The following is a 20,827-nucleotide window of genomic DNA, read 5'->3' on the forward strand; positions in this document are numbered from 1 at the left end:
TTCACTGTTTTTTTCTAGAAACCTCTCTATGTGTGTGCCCTTTAATTTTTAAAGATCTTTACCCGGGATCGGGGTTGGGGGTGGGGGTTAAAAATCTCGTCCTGCGTTTTGGTGCCCCCTTCTTTGTCTGGGAAGCCGAGGGCTGGAATTCAGTTCGGACGGCCTCTTAAAGACCCAGACAGGGGACGCCTCTGGTTTCAGCAGCTTACTCCGCTGAGTTATTGATTGCAGGCTGCAACAATCCCTCCGGGTGATTTGTGTGGAAAGTGAATCCGCGCTGGCTGGGCGTTCACAGAGGCGCAACAGCCGCAACGCCATCCAATTATTGCCGGTCGTCCCCTCCAACACCGCTCTCCACCTATGTACTCCTTTCTCTGCCCGTCTCCGCTTCCCCCCACCCACTTTTCTCAGAGCGGACCGACCTACCTATTCCTTCTCAGCCCGTCTCCGCTTCCCCCCACCCACTTTCCTCAGAGCGGTCGGAGCCGAGGGGGCGGGGGCTCCCTCCCGGGAGCGTTTCTAGAGCTCGGAGGCAGCTAGTAGGGGGTGAGTGCGCCACGTGCGTGCGCCACGGGCGAGGAGGAGGCGGGCTCGGGGCCCCCCGGGGGCCTGTGGGCCCGGGCGCGCCGAGGGTGGGGGCGGGCTGTCTTGGCGGGGAGTGGGCCGGCTTGGGTCTTGAGGGGGATGTCACGGCTCGGGGGCGAGGGGGAAGCGGCTGGTGGTTTGGCGAAGGGGCCGCGTGCTGGGCTGTGGAGAATGGGAGGAGGGCGCAACGGTGGTGGGTGGGCCCTGGAAACGCTCGGTGGCGGTGCCGGGGAGTTGCCCTGCTCGTCTGGTTTGGGCATCCGGGGGATATTTCCCCGAGGCTGGCGAACGACGACTCCAGAGGGCTGGGGATGAGTTCCGAGCGAGGCGCCCAGTGAACCCACCTACGCGCGGGGCACAAAGCGCTGGCACGCGGTCGGCGTCCGGCGGCCCTGGCAGCCGCCCGGGCTCTGAGCGGTTTGCGCGCCTGGGGGAGAAAGAGTGGCGGGCGCAGGTCCGGCCGCCGCCCCTGTCCCGCCAGTCAGCCCTGTTTTTCACCTGACAAGCCAATAGGAAGGGACGCGGTCCTGGAGCTGGATTTTACAGCCCAATCTCTCAGGCTCCACACGATTATTTAAAAAACTAACAGCCAACTTCTGGGTCTGGTAGTTAAGCTGCCTCGGTGGATAGGTGCGCGTCTTGGCTAGGGAGAGGCCACAAGCTACACGACAAATGGGAGACGAGGGAGAAAAGACACAACCCCCCCCCAAACTTCCTTTCCCTTTCCATCCCCTTTATTTGCTGGCACGTGAGAACAGTACCGGGGTCTCTTGCAAAAATGCCATCACGAAATGCAAATGCCTGGGCTGTTCTTTGATCTGTCTGTGGAGCTGTACCAAGGGCCCCAAGAGTGGTGGAAAGATCAATGCTCCAAAGACATTGTAAGGTACTCGGCTGAAATAAATCAAAGGTGTACAGTGTTTCTGTTGTCGTGCCCTTGAAGCTATAAGCTGCCACCAATATGGTAGCCGCTAGCCGCCTGTGGCTTTTTAAGTTTAAGCTTATTAGAATTACATAAAATTCAAAATTCAGTTCCCCAGTTATACGGGCCACATTTCAAGTGCTCAATAGCCACAGGCGGCTGGTGGCTACCTTATTTGACTGCGAGATGTTGAACATTGCCATCATTGCATAAAGTTCTATTGGAATGTGCTGCTCTAGAGTTTTAAATGAATGCTGGTTAAAAAAAAGAAAGAAAGAATCTGCTTTATGATACCAGCCAAATTTTAGGACACTCTTGGCATTTGCATTTCCTGGCACTAGTGTGGAAAGTTTTAAAGTCAGAATTTCTGTATCTTCTTGCTGAAAGAGGTCTTAGGGAACATTTAACACAAGCACCTAATTTTTTTACAGGGAAGGCAAGTGGGGCCCAGAGAAATTAACAGATGCACCCCTAAATCATGCCATAAATTTAGAAAGAAGTTAAGGTCACCAGGCAGGGTCTATTTACTGCACTTTGTGCCAGACCAGGGCACCTTGCCTGGGGTTGACTAGGTAAATTAACCCTACAGAAAGGTGACCTGACAGAAGATTTTTGACCAGGAGTACCCTTTTACAAGAGAAAATACTTCTAAACATTCTTCTAGGAAGAAATTCTAGTAAAGAATAAGGTGTGTAGGAAAATAACACTGTCTCCCAAACTAAAAATGTATTATTGGTAGCTTCATAGATTCATATCATGTCTTCTTAGAGAGAGTGGTTGGGATAACATTGTTCTTATTTATACTTAAAAAAATCTGAGGAAATGGAATTATCCTTCTAAAATAAGAGCTTGAAAAGCACTCTTAAGGTCAGGGAAGAAAAATGTTATATAAGGTGAGAATTGTTAGTAAAGCATAATCTTTTCCAAATTCGATACAGATACTATTAGGTACAAGTTATGGAACCTCCCTTTGCCTCAGTTTCCTCATCTGTAAAATGTGGAACATAAAGTGCTACTCTTAAAACTTTGTTATGGGGATTAAATGAGCCACCCAACATAAAGCACAGGGCTGGGAAATGGTAAACTGTAGTAAAAGACATTCTTATTCTTCTGCAAAGAATTTCTACTTCTACACCATTAAGTTCCATATTCACCCATAGAGGGGCTGACACAGCAGAAAAAGTTGGAGAAGTAGATTGTCAGAGGGATGGGAATTGGTTCAGGATGAGAACTGTTTGTGAGTTTTATTTTTAAGAGGTAGTGATCTCTTTAATCCTAAAATTCCCTGACCGAATGGATGTAGGTTGTCTTATTTCCCTTTCACAGGCATGGCGTATCTAGTGTACTTCCAGACTTTCATTTTGTCTTAATTTATTATTTTTTGTCTTGAGGGATGCTTCTTTATACTTGTTAGCTGCTTGGTTGTTGAAAAGGCACTGGAAACTCCAAGTCCATCCTCTTTCACCCTGGTTGACCTTTGGAATGCTGTTGTCAGCCAAGAAGACATTGATATCTTCAGTCTCCTGCTAGCCTGAATTCTTTAGGGCAGAGCCTACTCAGATTATCTCCTGATGTCATTCCAAATGTCTGATGGCCATCTATGGCAACGGGGCTGGGCCAAGGCCTGCCGGGAAGGGGGAGCCCATGGAATGCCTAATGGAGCATTCTGTTCAAGAGGGACCTAGACATTGTTCTCTGTTGGATGCATGATCAACATTACAACTATGTCTAGGGGACTGTGTTTTGCTTCTTGCAAAATAGAAGCCATAGACATTTTGCATTTTTGGTTTTAATAAAGTCCCACTTGGGATGTGTGTTCTATTGATTTCAGTTTGTGTAAATATGTATTATAGGAAGAAATGGACTCAAAGTGTTAACAAACAATTTATATCTGGTATTCCTATTCCTGCTATCTCTCCTCATTAAGAACACCAAAATAAGACAAATCTAGAAAGGAGAGAATAAAGCCACCACAGTGCAAAATGTACCTTGTTTTCTTTATCTCTCTAGGTAATTTTCCAATTATGGTATTTTACTTAGTTGAGAATTTACAAAATTACTTCTAAATATTTTATTTATGACCTAAAATTATAAACCAAGGAAAATAATACAAATTTTATTTTTTCAGGAAGGCAAGATCATGCATCGATTTATATGTTTCCCATACACACTAAATCTGAAAACAAGGAGATAAGTAATTATATCCATATTCTAATTTACCAGGAAAAGAGAGAATTGATTTTCATTGCTTGGGATGAAGTTTCTCTAAATTGTTTTGGAATATGGTGAGAATTAAAAGTAAAATATAGTAAAACTCTTAAATTTAAATCAGGCACTAAAACTGCTTTGATTTATCATTATATACTAGTTCACTGAGTCAAAGACCCAAACCAAGGAAGTCTGATTTTCTATAAGTGATTTTTTTTTTACTAACTTTGTAGTTAGATATTTCTATGTGAATAATATTCATATATATAATACAAAGATATTTGTAGTATATGTGCAAAAATAATACTACCTTATTAGAATGAGAGTTGAAATAAATAAATTTTAAAGTGCATAATATTTAATAGCCACTCACTATTTGTTAGTCTTGTGTTAACTGCTTTAATTAATTTAATTGTATCAACTGCTTTATAAACTTTTTTTCTTTTTATCCAAACTACAACCTTTCAGACAGGAACTACAATTCTCTTCATTTTACAGATTTTAAAAACTAAAGCTTAGAGAGGTGACATTACTTGACCAGGGTCTATTAGCCCCTAGGTGCCAGACAAAAGACATGAAGCTAGGTTTGTTTGTTTCTGGTGATGCCCTTAGATATGATGCTGCATTGCTTCCTTAGACTCATAACCTTTGCTCACTTATAGGGATGATGAGATCAGGAGGTGATGTAATCAATATTTCCCCCCCACCAGAAAATATTTTAGAAATACATGTCTAACCACGTGTCATCCTCTTCAGGGTAGACAGCTTAGGAGGTTATTTGCTTATTTCGGTAATAATGTCTTTGCACAGGTCTCTATAGAAATCTCCTCAGGAATTTGCTATTCAGTTTTAACAGTTTGATTGTTGGCAAATCATTATCATTAAGGATGAATTTGTTGGTGAAACTAAAGCCAAACCAAATGTAGTGAACAAGGTGCTTGATGGAAACTATGATGTGATTATAAAGCAGCAGATTATTTGGTATCAGGCTTATAAATTGACACTAATTGCAGATACAAAAGGAGAATTTCAAGGGTACTCCTGATGTGAACGTGTAGCCTTTAAGGAGACATTTTGGCAAGTAACATCATAAAATTTTTAAAAAGCTAGTTTCATCAATTAGGAGTTACATATCATATATGAACATCCTTTGCAAGGAACGTACAAGGGGCAGGGAAGGGTAAATCAGAGATGCTGGATTAGAATCCAGGCTCAGACTTAATAACCATTTGACCTTAATTTTCAAAATGTCCTTGTTAGAAAATAGAGAACGTGGCAGGACCTACATAGGATGATGATTTTCCTGAGAGGAGCACATGAGATTGTACTTCTATATTCACCTAGTGGCATGTAGAGAATGCTCAGTAAATGTTCGCCAGTATTATACTATTCCACTTTCAAGGACTGCCCCATGTTCCTGGAAAATATCTCGATGTCTCATTTATCTAACAATAGTTTAGAAGTTGTTTCCTTTTCTATCAGCTTTCATGCTTCAAAGCAGTTTTTATTTCATAATAGAACTTTTTATATTTGAAATAAATATAAAATATTTAGGATAATATGTTGATTAAACCAATGTATATTATACCAAGAAGTCTTACATTCTGGGATTGCCAATTTATATTATCCTTGTCAGTGTTCCATATTCTTTTCAGAGAAACATTTTTTTGTGTGTGTTCATATTTGATTTTATCAGACTTATGAAAGTAATTATATATCCATTTGCTTAGAATAAGGCTCCAAGATCTTATTTTTTGGTTATGGCAGACATCTTCTAAATTGCTCATTGATTACATAATCTTACACTTAAATTTAAGGAACCTTCGCATAAATATAAAGAATTAGTGGCTTTTTATTAAATCTGAGTTTTTAAGTCTTTTTAAATCAATATTATCTGTGCAGTATAGGCAAAACTGTAAGGTTGCTGAAGCTTGTCTTTGTATCACCAGCCTCCCTAGACTCACCTTCAGCTTGTCCTTCGTTCACTCTGGCATGCTCCACTCACCCAGCAGCAATTTTAAAAATCAATAAAAGCTCTTTATTGAGTGTCTCTGTCTCCTCACAGCCTTTCACTGATGTGACCCACAAGGTCCTTTCATTCCTCAGCAGCCTCTTTATATTCCAGAATTCTCTTGGACTATGTTCTATCAGAGGAGCCCACCACTCCAACCGTTTACTTCATGATGCAGTATCAATGTGTTACTCCTTTAAGTGAACTTCTCTTCAGAAGTTCTCTGAAAGGAGTTCATACTCCAAAGGAGTATCTATGATTACACAACTTCCATAAATTCCCTGTTCTGCTGATCGGGAGATGCTTCAGGGAGGAGACTTTGAGCGTGTCTCAGGTCCCTCCCACTTGGCCGACGTGTAAGTGAGCCCTGGGTGCTAGTAAGTGGGAAGCCTGGCTCTTACTTGAAGAAGAAACTTTATTATTTTTGAAGAGGTTGTGATTGGAAGATGAACTCTCTATCAGCCAAGTATCATTATGCTCCTTGAAAATTTGTCTACTTATTTTTTTTTAAATATAATAACACTTTAGTACCCGTTGTTCCAGTCTCTTTTTCTATTCCCGTCTTGCATAGGGGGCACCCAGTGGATGCATGTCCCTTGTGCCATAGCTACCATGTTGTCACGTGGTCTCACCCTGTGTGAACTCCCTTCTGCCTCGAAAAGCCATCAGAGGTGTAATTAGTGATTATTTCTCCAGAACTGTCTTGAAGGAGATCTAAGAGCCCTGTGACGAGCATGTGTATTGCTTCCTGGATGAAGGATAGAATTTGGAAGGGTTGGAGAGAGGTTCAGGGTTGGAGGGAAAAATGCATTCTGTCCTTTATCACCTCTCTGAAATCACAGATAAAGCATCTTCCTTTGTGCAAAGATGGGGCACGTAAATCAAATATCTCCCAACTTTGTATGGCATTAAACCTGTAAATCTGGAGCATCCATATCAAATGCAATGTACTTTATAATATATTCTGAAGAAATTCAGAGATGAAGAAATATGATTCTAAGTAAAAGATTTTGAATGCTACTTAAAGAAGGGTAAGGAGAAAACATTCTACAATTTTCTTATGCCTTTTGACCCCTTTAGCAATAGTGAAATAGCTAATCAATAGATTTAGTCCTGTCTTTTCCATTTCCTTCTCTTTTTTCCTTCTTTCTTCCTTCATCTTTTCTGCTTCATCTTCTCATTTTCAGTTGTAAATTTTTTATTTTCAGTTATAAAGTCAGTACAACCATAAACACACACACACACACACACACAACTGGTTATTCACAATTAGATTTTTTTTTCATGCTTTGGAAAGTTACACTTTCTGTTTCAGAACCGTAAGATATTAATAATTTTCTATTTATTTGAATCACTTCAAAATAAAATACTGCTAACAAGGGAGCTTATTTCTGAACAATTGATGTGTGCTACAGATAATATGGTCATAGAAGAGTTTCTATGATTTTTTTGTTATTAATCACTATTATTACTGATTACAACAGTGATTAACTCACAGTGAATAAGGCATGTGCTTGTGTTGTTTATCTATTTTCGAAGGATTTATGTTCATCCATCTACACCTGTTCCACACATTCTCACCTCACCCTTTGGTAGCTGTGAGACTCTAGTTTGGGTTGCCTATGGCCACAAAACAACTTGCGCACAGGAGAATAAAGCCTGTGGTTTCCTCTATGTTATTGCTGGGCCATAGCCTTCTAAACTCCCTGGGTCAGTGATGATCAATTGAGTATTCTAAAACTTGAATGTATATGCATATATACTTCTCGTAACAAGCACTCTCTGCACTATTTTCTAATGACTTTTCTGAAGAGTCAATTCAAGCCATTGTTCATATTTAAAGCTGTTTTACTCAGTGCCTGAAACTCAAGTAGAACTTGAGAATGATTTTTCGCTCATCTCTAGTGTTGGGTGAACCTTACCATTTGCCCATCTACATAGAAATAATTAAAACTATTTAAGTGCAAGTATATCTAACAATAAATAAAAATGGACCCTAGAACTTCTGTAGCTGTATCCATAGGCTTCCTTTGGTCTCCTAGGGCCTGAGATCGCTGGGTGCTGGTTTTCTTTCTTTTTTTTTTTTTTTTAAGATTTTATTTATTTATTTGAGAGAGAGAGCACATGAGAGGGGGGAGGGTCAGAGAGAGAAGCAGACTCCCCACTGAGCAGGGAGCCCGATGCGGGACTCGATCCCGGGACTCCAGGATCATGACCTGAGCTGAAGGCAGTCACCCAACCGACTGAGCCACCCCGGCGCCCAAGGGTGCTGGTTTTCTTGCTACTGCAAAGCAAGAGAACCGACCCTCTTGAAGAAGAGAAGAGGCTCTAGTGAGGACTGAACAATCTAGCACAGAGAACAGTTTATCAGAGGCCTTCAGATTCACTCAGATTCTTAGGCCCCATCTCAGATCTCCTGAGCAACAACCTCAGGAATCTGCATTGTAACTAGCTCCTTGGGTGTTTCTTACGTATAGTTTGCTTGCAAGCCACAGCCTTAGGGTAAAGGGTGATCATAAGATTTTGCTTGCAAGCCACTGCCTTAGGGTAAGGGTGATCATAAGATCTGCGAAGACTTCTAATTCCTTAACCTGACATTTGCTACATTATTCGTTCCCACGCTCTCAACTAATGGTAAGTTTTATGGAACTTCTAAATTAGTGAACTCTTTTCAAAATAGTAACAATGAGAGATCAGAGTGATATGAATCTTTCCATTGCTTGTCTTGGCTCATACTGTAAACAATCAAAAAGGACATGCGACATATATTCTGCCCGTTGTGATTAGAAGACTGATTAAGCAATGCGGGGACCCAATTCTCTCAAATTTCTGTACAGTTCTTCATCTTTACGTAACTGAGGGTCAGTGCTTATCTTTTCTTGGATGAACTCTTGGATCCCAGTATCTCAGCAAAACCTGTAAAATAGGTTTCAGATCCCGCGACCTCTACCGTTAGTGACAACTGAGCTGAGAACACATTCATGCTTCAGTGGCTGCCGGCTGCTTGAGCCTAGATTCCTGGCAACCAGGACTAGTCCCATTCACAATCACCTGAGAAATGTGGCTTTTCCCTAAAAAGACTTCCAATTAATACAAATATTCCTTATGAGCTTGATAATTACCTCTTGCCTGCCGAGCAATCATATAGGGCCTTCATGACATTGTCATCCCAGACAACAGGGGGATCCGTATTCCCAGCCTTTTAACCCCTCTGCATAGCCAGATGTTGCTGTTAACCTCTCTTGGATCCAGATATTTTTAACCCTTCAGATTAAGGGGGTTCTCTGATGAGACTGTTTCTCGTTCCAACATTTTTCTGACACGAGCAAACATGTTCTCAAGCAGGCTTACAGCAGCAAGTGTGGTGAATATTTTTTTTTCATTTTTAAAAATGTCCCGTTTTATAAAACTGAAAACATTAAATGGCTATTAAGTTTTTGTGTGTGTGTGGCAACTCAGACTTATAAAGTGTACTGAAAAGTTCAAAGCTATGTGTGATAATGTAATTTTGAAGGTTGAGACCTTTCATGTTTTGTTACCAAGGTACCCAAGTAGGAAAAATATGGCTAGCTGGTCAGTAGTGTATTGTAAAGTGATTTTATTTTCCACACTCATCTTACAGGCTAAAAACTGGTGTTAGTTTTAATTATTTGGAATGCCACCAATATGGTGGGCTTCTTATAACAGTAGGGAGGGGGCAGGGCAGGCTATTGGAGGCCGGAACCCACCCATATTGTCCAGAATTCTTTTGGGACCTCACATGAAGCAAGAGAAACACCTTCTACTGGATAAACACCTTCTAGAATTGCCTTTTCCTCTGAGTTATGCATAGCCCCGCAAAGAGTCACATCCCTTCAGAGTCCTCCCAGAGATTACATGACTTGTTTCCAGTCACAAAATTACTGAGCAGTGAAACAGAGATTGCGACTCAGAGCTGCCTACTTCTGCTCAGTGCTCTTCGGACAGTACTCTTTAGCTCTAACGAGAAAACATTTAAGATCCTTCAAAGGCAGCTGAGAGAAAAGTCATTCACTTTCACTAACACCCTTTGAGATGCAGGATTTTTTGCACATTTTGCTTTGACACCCTTGTCTTTCACAATTATTAGAAATGGATATTATTTACTGATTATTTTGCTTGCAATTGATTTGCATACTGTTATCGCATATTATTAAGTGGTTTGCTGATTAATAATGTTGATTTGGACTAAATGTAATAGAATAAGCAAATACATTTGTAAATTTAGATATTTTGTATAATTTAGGTGCTAAATGGTATCATAGAGCTGTTGAAGATTATTCTAGACCAATTCCTTGCAGGGAAATCCTGTCCACAATTTCCTCCCATATCCTATATTAATGTTTTAGGTTCCTCCCCTTTTAAAAAATTCATTTGCTTGTTTTGGTTTTAAAGCAAACACTTCTCACAGGCAAATACAGCTCCAAAGCTCAGGGTTAAAATAAATCCTTTTAAATTCAGAACATGGTAGTTATCTCCTAAATGATTTCTTTTCTAGAGGGTCAGAGAAGAATAAAATATTTATTTTGAATCTATTTTCATGACCTTGATTGAATCAGTATGATGTGCAGCATTATCAACAAATTATATTATAGCAATATAAAATGTTAATATAATTAATAATAATTTGAATAAATACAAGATACTTATATTAATACAGGATTGTTGAGTCATAGAATTTCTGAGCTGTTAGGAAACACTTGCTGATGGGGCCTCTGGGGTCCAGATAGGTTTTGTAATTAACACACACACACCCACCCACCCACACCCACACACACAGGACGCTAGTTAGTTGTTGAGTTGGTTATGTGAACTGTTTAGTATATTCTGTACTTAGGTAATGTATGTGTGCTTATGCTTTGGTATATTTGGTATTTTTAATTATTTTCTAATATTTCAGACAAATTTTTCAACCTGAACTTTTCATTTATGCATTTATCTTCTAAACATATATATTGCCATTTATTATTTTTTTCTTTCTGCTGTTTCATATACACCATAAATATTTTCAGTTTGGAAATCAGTTTAAATAGTAAGGAGAATCTAAAAAAGAGTTTATAACATAGATATTTAAATGTGTTTATGTTCTTTTTTTTAGAGCTGCATTTTAATATGCTTTGATAAAACTGTATTTCTCTAATAAGGTATTAAGTTTGGTGGCTGCAAACAGTTCCCCAATGGAATGTCACTCCCATTAATTTTCCATGTGTTCTCTTTTACTTATAGTTTTATTGTCCACATGTTTAAAGTCTAATAGAAAAAAAAAATCACTGGATGTGAAGTTGGGGGGTAGAGCCAAGTCTACATCTACATCCTCACGTTGGTGACCTTGGGTAAATTTTATTTTTGTGCTTCCATTTCATTTTTTTTTTAAATGAGTAGTTGAAAGCATCAAAGACTCTTTCCCACAATTCAAACACTCCATGAGCTCAAAAGAAGATTTGATTGAAAGAAATGTGTGGGCATCACTACCTGGCTGCCCAGGATTTTCATAGTCACACACTTGTTACATACATCTGAAGTTCCTTTAAGGAAATTAACTCTTTGTAGGTGTGAGATATGGGCATCAAGAGAAGTGGGATAAGAAGAAAAGGAAGGGGAAATAAGTTAATGACAAAGGGGGATGGTGGGTGGTGGAAATGATTCCCTTTTTACTTCTTTATATCTGTAGTCTAGTTATTCCTACTTGAAAACCTTACTGGCACCAGGTATTATCAACAGGGATGAGTAATATGTAATTTTTATCTTTACTGGGTTACATTTGGCCCACAGACAGTTGACAGCTGTCAGTCAGGTGGCTGGTCAATAAGGAGATACATTTAAAGCTGCCAAAGTATTTTTGTTTCTTTAAATACTTACAAGTAAACCATTTTAGCTGGAAGCTTCATTGTCCTGAAATTAAATAGATCGATATTCACAGTATAATTTATTGAAATTAGTTGCTGGGAGAATCAAGATTTTCCCTGTGCATCTATGGTTAAACAAAATGTTTTTCAAATGTCTTTCTGAAACAGGAGAAAAATTAATTTTTCTCCACTATAAATAAGCCATTCTTAAGATACAAAGATGCATTGCAAATAATGCTTAAAATTTAAAAATATGCTTTTAAATTAAACTTTTAGGATGCATATGAGTCATTGCAACGTCATCATAATTTCTGACTAAGACTTATTAAAAGAAATCATTTCCACATTGAGGGAGTTGGCATAGGTATTTTTGTGACACAAAAGTTGAAGGTTTACTGGAAGGTACAAACGTAGCTGCAAGTTGTACTAGGAATTAAAACTTCTTTCCATAATTACAAGAAAAAAACGTGAAATTTTAGATGAAGCCCACAATTCAGGGCATGGTTAAAATGACAAATTTTGGTTACTTGGAAATATTTGGGCTGTACCTAACATTGTCTCTAATAGGCTAAGTCACAAATAATTCACAAGACTCATAAAAAATAGTTTGGAAGAAGCTTTTGTATGGCTTGTATTGAGTGTTAATGACAAATAGTATAGTAATTACACTGTACATAAAGACTTCACAAATGTAATTCTAAAGTTGACCTGAGAGTATACGTTCAGTTTTGTTGTACTTATTTCTAGAAGTGAGTGTTCTGATTCTTTAGGAATATAGTATTTAACAGACCAGATAAATAACAAAATTATCAAGTGCATGCAGTACATAATCATTCTTTAAGAGACTAATGGAGTTATCTAAAAAATGTGGTGACCAAGTTTACTTAGGTGCCAGAGCAATATAATGAAGATGACAGAATATCACACAGAAATAGCAGTTTGAAACCATAATATATTGCTTTTTAAAAAATAGAATATACTTTAACTTTCTGAACCATATTCTACATGTAATAATTCAGAATGAAAATCAGATTTGGGTTTTAATTATGTTTTAAAAATATTAGATTTTTTGGTTGGCCGGATCATTTCTGGTAATTTTTTAAACCACAAACAGTTCATAATTTTAAACAGCAATTAAGTCAGTCTAAAAGAGTATGATACTTATAAATTTGTGGCTTATCCATATCATCATTGATCTGATAATTATTTTAGATGCAGTGGTCATTAAAAACGTCAGATCTTATTATTTTCCTACTATACAACTGTGTGTTAAGCATGTAGATTGAAAATTATTTACGAGATCATCAGAAAAAAACAATTACCTCATAATATTAGTAATTTATATTGGTAGGAGCCTTTCTCTTCTTAAGCACCAATTGTACCCCCCGCAGCCCAGAAAATTGATTTTATGGCTAATAATTTATAGCATTCTTGATCGGTGTGTGCTGTGTGTCTTTTACATTCATTAGCCCATGTTGCTTGTGAATATGGAATTTGGTTGTTAAAATGGTTTCATATGTTTACTATGTATAGTCTTTAGCTTTGAGCTCCTTACTTGCTTAAATAAATGTTTTCAATTTGTATAATACAACAATTTGTAGAGAAATGCTGTGAAGCGTAGTTAAAAGAATGAGTCCTTGAAATAGAATCACTTTTTAAAAATATATCCTGACATGTGGTCTTATTTTTCCATGTTTTGTATTAATTAAAATCCTATTCTGAAAAAAATATTTTTGCCTAAACTTTTGAATTCACAAAATAAAAATACCAAATATATAAATGTACTAATTTTGGAAATCAGTGACGTAAAAACATGCTTTAGTACTGTCTTAGTTGTTTATTCCAAAGATTTTTCTCCAAAGAAACTCTTTGTAAGGTAATGAGAAAATGTTGCCACTTTTAATTATTAAATATTCTGTGCAATACATGTATTATAAATAAAACTAATTTCATATTCTCTCTAATCATATTCTTGTCACATGCACACATAAAAAGTGTTAGCGCATGAAACGTTTGAAACGAGCATGTACCATTTCACATTTTTATTTGATTTATTAAAAAAACATTTTATTCAGAATAGATTATGACAGAATTAGGTAAAAAAGAGAGGAAATGATATTTGTGTGTTTATTCTAATAGTCTAATATCATATATGTAATTAATTCTTCATCTTTCAGATATTGGAGTTAGTAATGAAAGAGACCAACATTCAAAATATAAAGTCTTTCCTATAAAACTCTTTTTTTAAATGAAAAAAATTGTCAAATGGTAACAGCTCTACTTTCTACACCAGGCAAATCTACTGTTGGGTTAGTTGGCTCTGATTCCAATGGTCTCATCAGCTTTCTGAATGTAGGTTCCTCAGCAGTGCCTCTTCCAAGATAACAAAATCAACTTTTAAAGATTAAAAAATATATTTTGGCAATTGAAACTCACCAGTGCCTTTCTGCTTCTCCAGGAAGTTGTACCCTTCAGCACCTGCTGAGGGCTTTGTTGTCCAAACCCTGACAGGTAAAAAAATTCCTGTAGAATAAAGCCAGACCAGCTGGCTTTGAAGAGAAACCCCCCAGTTTGGGCTGCGTTTGTCTCTTCTCCTTTTCTATGAAGACCCAGGCTTTCCCCCCTTGATCGTCAAGCCGTAAGATGCGTGATCCCTGTGCACAAGTGTCTGGCAGGCCGAGGTGCACCTGTTCCTGTCACTCTGGGGTAAATTTAGCTGTAAAGGTATCACTGACAACCAGACCTTTGTCAGTGCTGGCAAAAGAACACAGAATTGCTTCCCTCCCCTCCCCCTGCCAAGCCCCTATGCAGTTAGTTCAAATGGAAAATATCAAATTGGAAGCCTATCCAAAAATCATTCCTAAAAAATGAGATTGCTTTCATATGGTAAAAAAGTAAGTTTCCTCATTTCACGCAGACTTTAAAATTACATTTCCAAGAATAATCTTGGAACAAGACAAGTTTTTGTTCAATTAATTGTGGCTGGAAACTTTTTAATGGAAACATAGCACACACTTACTTCATTTCAGATTATTAAATTGTGTTAAGCGTTAAAGTTAGTTGCCGTTCTTTGCTGTAGCTTGTTTGTTCTTTTCAATCCAGAGAAATATTAGAAGGTTAAAACTTATCACATAGGAGGGATTAATCATGCTACCAAAATTAGACAGCATGTAGTTCTGAGAGACTGAATGTCAAAATTGTGTGCTCGTAGCCCTTAAACTATTGAGAGTCTAGGACCCACTACTATATTTAAAATGATAGTTCATGTCTGTGGAAACCCTGGATGTTTAGGAGCTGGTAAAGCTGGGGTTCTCTTACTCTTTGATTAAGGTAAGGACATTTATCATTTATGTGAATTTTTTTGATTAATTTCTTTATTGACAGTTTGAGAACAATTCCTTTTGAAGGAAAATAGAGAGGCAGGCAGTGTTCATTGATTTGTCTGACATAAATATAGTAGTTAAGATATATAAAGTAGCCCAAGGAGTAATGTGCTTAGACAAAGCATTCTGAGCTTCTGCTTTAATAATTATGATTTTTAAAGTGATATTACCAAGAGTTGTGCAAAGTACCTGTTCTACCATATTATTGATGTTTACAAGGTTTGGGTATGATAAGAAAAAGAAATCTGGGTCAAAATAAAAAACTGCTTTGTAAAATAAACAAAGTTCCTATTTACTTACTATGTATAAACAGCCACTCACCAAGCCTCATTTCTCTGCAGGGCACCACTTTCAGATAAAAACATAGACCTGAATGGCATCATCCAGTATCCAAGGAAACCATGTAAGTACCTCTCTCACTGTGTACTTCTCTTATTCAGAGTTTAAAAGCTAGCTGAGTACTGAATAAGTGAGTGTTTTTATTTAATAATTATATGGGAGGTACTTTTTAGGAGCTTGCTAAAAAGAAACAGGTTCTTGATTGTTATGTGCGTCATAACAAAACCCTTATGTTTTCATCATATTTCATAAAATTATGTGTTTAGTCCCAACCTCTCCATCAATTCTCATTCTTAGGTACAAAACAGCTACTCAAAAGTCGTAATGAATTGAGAGTTTCAAACTTTTCCAAGACCCATTAGTGTCTGAGAAACAATGTTTCAGAGGCCTTATGCCAGGAGAAGTGACCTAATTGTAATAAAACCTTTTTCAATTTTAAAAATCAAGAAAAAATTGATTAGAAAATAATACTTTATTGGTAACCATTTATAGCAGTTTATTTGGTTTTAGACTTCCTTGGGGAGTGAGCAAGTGAGCAAAAAGGTGAAGTTATGGATGCAAAGAATCTTGAAAGCAAGTGTAATTTTTAAGATGTGAAAGTCTATTTGCAGAAAGGCTTGGAAAGTTGGCATATTGTGTTCTTTCTTTTTTTCCCCCAAACTCATTAGTTTGTAGCTAATTTCTATAGCTAATTTTAAGGTTCTAATTAATTTTCAGAACCATGGAATCTATTGAATCTACTGTAGAAATTGTTTCCAAACAGCACACTATTCTGGACAAAGATCCACTTCACAAATATTTGGACTCTTGTATTAGGTATTTCTTTACTTGGACTTTATTATTTTTTTCTCATTTGCACTCTCTACTTTTAAAGTCAAATTATTTTCGATACTAAATAATTATTCATTATTGTTTACTTTTTCATGAAAATACTTAAAACTCTCTATACTCATATAATTATAGATTGCTTTTTTTTTTTTTTACCATCTGGATCAGCTATATGGTTTATCTAGTCTTTTAAATACAGACTTACTACTGTTCATCAAGGTTTTCAGGAGTTGCATTTAAATGCATCTAGTTTAGCCCTGTTTAGAAGTTTTTCATACTATTTTCATTTACTTTGTTACTCTTATATTTCTGTCTTTTCATTGTAGCATGGTTCCTTGCTAAGCATAAATGGTAGAGATGATCTCACTCAGTTTCTCTGCTGAATTAGACAGACCCTTCCTATTCAGTATCTCACTTTAGGAGCATTTCACTTTCCCACATGACAGTGTGGTATTATTTATGCCTTTCCATGTTTTTGTCTTTTTACATATGTTACAAAATGCATCTTTCTGAATTGAGAGATGAGAAGTTGTGTTAGACTAAGGAATTTGTTGGTACTTTGGAAGGGTGTAAGAGCCTCCTGTCCTGGAAGGAGGACCTGAATAGGAAGTGAGTTTTCTTATGTTACTTAACAAACTTCACAACTATGTACTTTGAGACCTGAAGTACTCCCCTCTAAATAGGAATTCCTTGCCACAAAATAAAGGTTGGGCCATTGCTGGGTAAACTTGAAAGCAGCAGGGTTAGAATAGATCTTTATAAAGAAAAATGTGAATCAAAGGGGAAGAAGACTGGCTAATGCCATAATTCCCTATCTTGAGCAGGTGGAATCTTTTGAAATTCCATTCTCCTTGTGGTGAGAGGAAAAAGAATGTCTACACTGCAATGCTTGTGGCACAGTTTTAAATATTTACATGAGAATATAGATTTTCCAGAAAAGCGATTTAAATTTTATCAGTTTAATTCTGCCTCCTATACTAAAGGAAAAATGACTTGGGAGAAATAAATTGATATATGCACATCCATTCATCAGTAGTGATCTCTCTAACAAAGACCATCATTACTCAATCAAACTTTCTGACATGATGGACATTGTTCTATATCTGCATTGTCCAGTATGGTAACCAGTAGCCACATGTGGCTGGTGAGTATTTGAAATGTGGCTAGTTTGATGGAGAAACTGAATTTTGAATATAATTTAAATTTAATTGATCTAAATTTACATAGGCCACGTGTGACTAGTGGCTACTATATGGGTATTTTGCTTTTATCAGAAATTAAAGTCTTACAAAGAATTTCTAATCATTTGGTATTCTATAATACATTATCATTTTTTATATTTTCTTTAATATTTGAGTTATAATTGCAGTGGAATTTCTTTATAACACTTTCTTAGAGATGAATGTTTTTAATACTGTTGATGGGAAGACATTATAACTTTGTTTTATAAGCCTGGGGTAGCAACTTTTAAAATGGGCATTATAAGCAAGACTGCATCTAAAAAGAAAAACACTCTAATGAAAGTTGTAACAATGATGATAAATATTTCGAAAAGTTCAGTTACAATTTCTGTAATGCATCTTGCAGTGCAAAATGTAACCAACCTACAAAAATGCTCACTAGCCTTGAGTCCCCAAAGCTGATTTTGCTTCCAAAGCACACATCAGATTTTAAATCATATTTTAAAGCTCTGCTCCCATGGCCTTTTTAGGCATTTAGTGAAAATAAACATTAGGATGCATCATGATATTTTAAGAATATTACTAGTCAGTAATACTATAGACAGAATTATTAGTTAAAATATACTGAGAATTTAAAATTTATGTTGATTTTTTTTTAAAGTCAGCAAATCAGCTCATTTCTTGAGTAAGAAATGTAGGCTATAGATTACTTATAGGATACTGAACTAGAGACCATGAGGAAGTTTTTAAAATGGAAGATGTAACATTCATCTTTTTAGGAACTCCATTTATTGGCTTTGAACATATCCTTTTGAATGGGTAAGATTCAGATAAGAGGAGACTTCTTTTGGCAGAACCTTGGACAAGCTACTCACAGTGTCCTTCCTACTGCAAAAACAACTAGATTCTTGATGGAACATATTTCTAATGAATTATTTGAGTGGGAAAAAAAATTTTGGACATCTTCCTGACCTCAAAACCAAAAAATTAAAATGTGTGTTGAAAGGTGGAGTTGCGACAAGGAGCAAACAGGAACATTTCATAGGAATGGCAAGATTGAACTGGATGAGTTTGTATTGCAGGGATGCTGTTGGAAGGATAGCAGTCATATGCTCTGTTAAAATTCTCATAAACCTAACCTTATTAAGAGAACAGGAAGACATAATAGCCACATCTGTAGACCCAGGTTTTTGGTCTCCTTTGATGTCTTTTGGTGTCTTCAATTAGGTAGTCAACCACTTGCATACTGCCAGGTCTATTTTCAGAAAGAAGGTCTATCCTTGCTAAAAAGCCAGTGTTCTGTGTGGAGAAAATATGGTCTTCCATTAAGGGAATGCTACAAATCACAGTCCTCAATGTCCTTGTAAAATATCATTTCTGATATCTCCATGTCTGAGAAATAGTTTTCATCATGGCCAGTGACCTCTGAGTTCTGAATCACTGCCTCAATTTCTTATGTATTTATTGACATATTTCTAATTTACCTATCTAAATTTTTATTATGAGAATTTGAAATATACTAAAAACTAGAGAGGCTGGTATAATGAACTTTCATACACCTATTCCTACCTTAAACAACTATCATCTCATGGATAATTTTGTTTCAACATATCCCTATTTCCACTTCCTACCCCCACCCCAAATTATTTGGAAGCCAATTCCAGACATGACATAATTTCATTCTTTAATATTTCAGCAGATATCTTTATAAGATTAGGACTTGTTTGGTTTTTTTTTAGGACTTGTTTTTTAACTGAAAAAAATGAATCACACCAAAAAAATGAACCACATATAAAAGTCAGTATTTTCTTATTGTTATCAAATACGCACAATCAAAATTCAGATTTTCTCAATTGTCTCTTAAATTTTTATAATTACTTTTTGCTGTTTGAAACAGAATACAAGTAAGACCTGTACATTGCAATTGGTTATTTCTCTTCTCTTTTACTCTGTAGGTTTCCCTTCTATCTATTTGTCCTTGTTTGTTAAGGAAACTGGATTATTTGGGTGGTAGAGTTCTCCATGGTTTGTATTTGCTGATGCCTTCCTGTGGAGTTGTTTAATAAGCTCCTCTGTCCCATATCTTTTCTACTAATTGGTAATTAAGATTAGGAACTTGACCAAATGCATTTGGAGGAGGCTGAGCAAGACTACTGGTTCTCTCTCTTTTTGTGATGTTAGCAGATATTGATCATTGTTTAGATCTACTTATTCCTTAGAGTTAAGGAATACCCAGCCTTGGGAAGTTTCCTCAAACATTTGCCCTGATCAGTACTCTGCTACATTCTCAAGTGGGACCCTGCAGGTCTCAGGAGATCTTTCTCTATACAGTAGCTCTCTGCCAGGTGCTCCGTCCTGGGAACCATAGCCACCTTATCCTCCCATACTTTCAGACCTGCTTCGTCAACTCAGGGAATTTGCCACTCTTGAGTTACTGTCCCTGTGCCTCTGCTAAGAAACCCTCAAGACTATAAACAGGGCAAGCAGATTTATCTCCTTGGCTTCTCATTTCTTAGGGATCTTGTTGTTGCCTGATGTCCATGTCTTAAAAAAACCATTTTTTATATTTTTTGTCATTGTTGCTATTGTTGTGTTTTAGGAAGGAGGGTACACATAGCCCCTCTTAGTCCATTTTGGCTGGAATAGAAAGTCTCCTCAGTTGTTTCCAAAAAAAGGTCAGCTGTAGCTTATTAATCCAAACACCATCTTAATATGAAACTCAATATTTAAAGCAAACTGAAAAAGGTATGTGTGTGTGTGTGTTTCCTTTGGAATACTGTAGACTTAAATCCATGAGTGCAACTTTCAGGACCTCTTTTTTATAATTTTTTTAAATTATTGATTGATTGATGTATAATTAGCATTAGTTTCAAGAGTACAGTATAATGATTCAGCAGTCTTATCCATCATTCAGTGCTCATCATGATAAGTGTACTCCTAATAACCTTTATTTATTTCACCCAACCCTCCACCTACCTCCCCTCTGGAAGCCACCAGTTTGTTCTCTGTATTTGAGTCTGTTTTTTTTTTTTTTTTTTTTTTGTCTTTTTTCCCCTTTGTTTTGTTTCTTAAATTCCACATACAAGTGAAATTATCTGGTATTTGTCTTTGTCTGACTTGTTTTACTTAGCATTATGCCCTCTAGATCCATCCATGTTGTTGCAAATGGCAAGATCTCATTCTTTTTCATGGCTGAACAATATTCCATTGAATGTATATACCACATCTTCTTTATCCATTCATCTATCAATGGACATAATTTGGGTTGCTTTCCTAATTGGGCTATTGTAAATAATGCTGCAATAAACATAAGGGTGCATATTATCTTTTTGATTAGTGTTCTCATTTTCTGTGGGTAGATACCCAGTAGTGGAATTACTGCATCATATGGTAATTCTATTTTTAATTTTTTGAGGTAACTCCATACTGTTTTCCACAGGGGCTGCACAACTTGCACTCCTAACAACAGTGCAAAAGGGTTCCTTTTTCTGTAAATCCTCACCAAT

General features: G+C 36.9%; 1 protein-coding gene and 1 long non-coding RNA gene across 9 annotated transcripts in view; one reads left to right on the forward strand and one right to left on the reverse strand.

Moving 5' to 3' along the window:
- Nucleotides 1-14,186, reverse strand: part of MEF2C (myocyte enhancer factor 2C) — a 172,486-nt gene extending 158,300 nt beyond the window's left edge. For all 5 annotated transcript variants that reach the window (XM_045898130.2, XM_054512806.1, XM_045898147.2 and 2 more), the window contains exon 1: nt 14,027-14,186. The gene's annotated coding sequence lies outside the window, so the exon portion shown is untranslated. The remainder of the gene's footprint in view (nt 1-14,026) is intronic.
- Nucleotides 14,187-14,511: 325 nt separating this feature from the next.
- LOC123859873 (uncharacterized) overlaps nt 14,512-20,827 on the forward strand; it is a 132,645-nt gene continuing 126,329 nt past the window's right edge. For all 4 annotated transcript variants that reach the window (XR_010413129.1, XR_010413130.1, XR_010413131.1 and 1 more), the window contains exons 1-2: nt 14,512-14,920; nt 15,315-15,376. This is a non-coding gene — a long non-coding RNA (uncharacterized LOC123859873). The remainder of the gene's footprint in view (nt 14,921-15,314; nt 15,377-20,827) is intronic.

The sequence above is a fragment of the Mirounga angustirostris genome, unplaced genomic scaffold (genome assembly GCF_029215605.1).
Source record: "Mirounga angustirostris isolate CCGP_5_RB_7025 unplaced genomic scaffold, mMirAng1.0.hap1 SCAF_7, whole genome shotgun sequence".
In the NCBI taxonomy this organism is placed as follows: Eukaryota; Metazoa; Chordata; class Mammalia; order Carnivora; family Phocidae; genus Mirounga; species Mirounga angustirostris.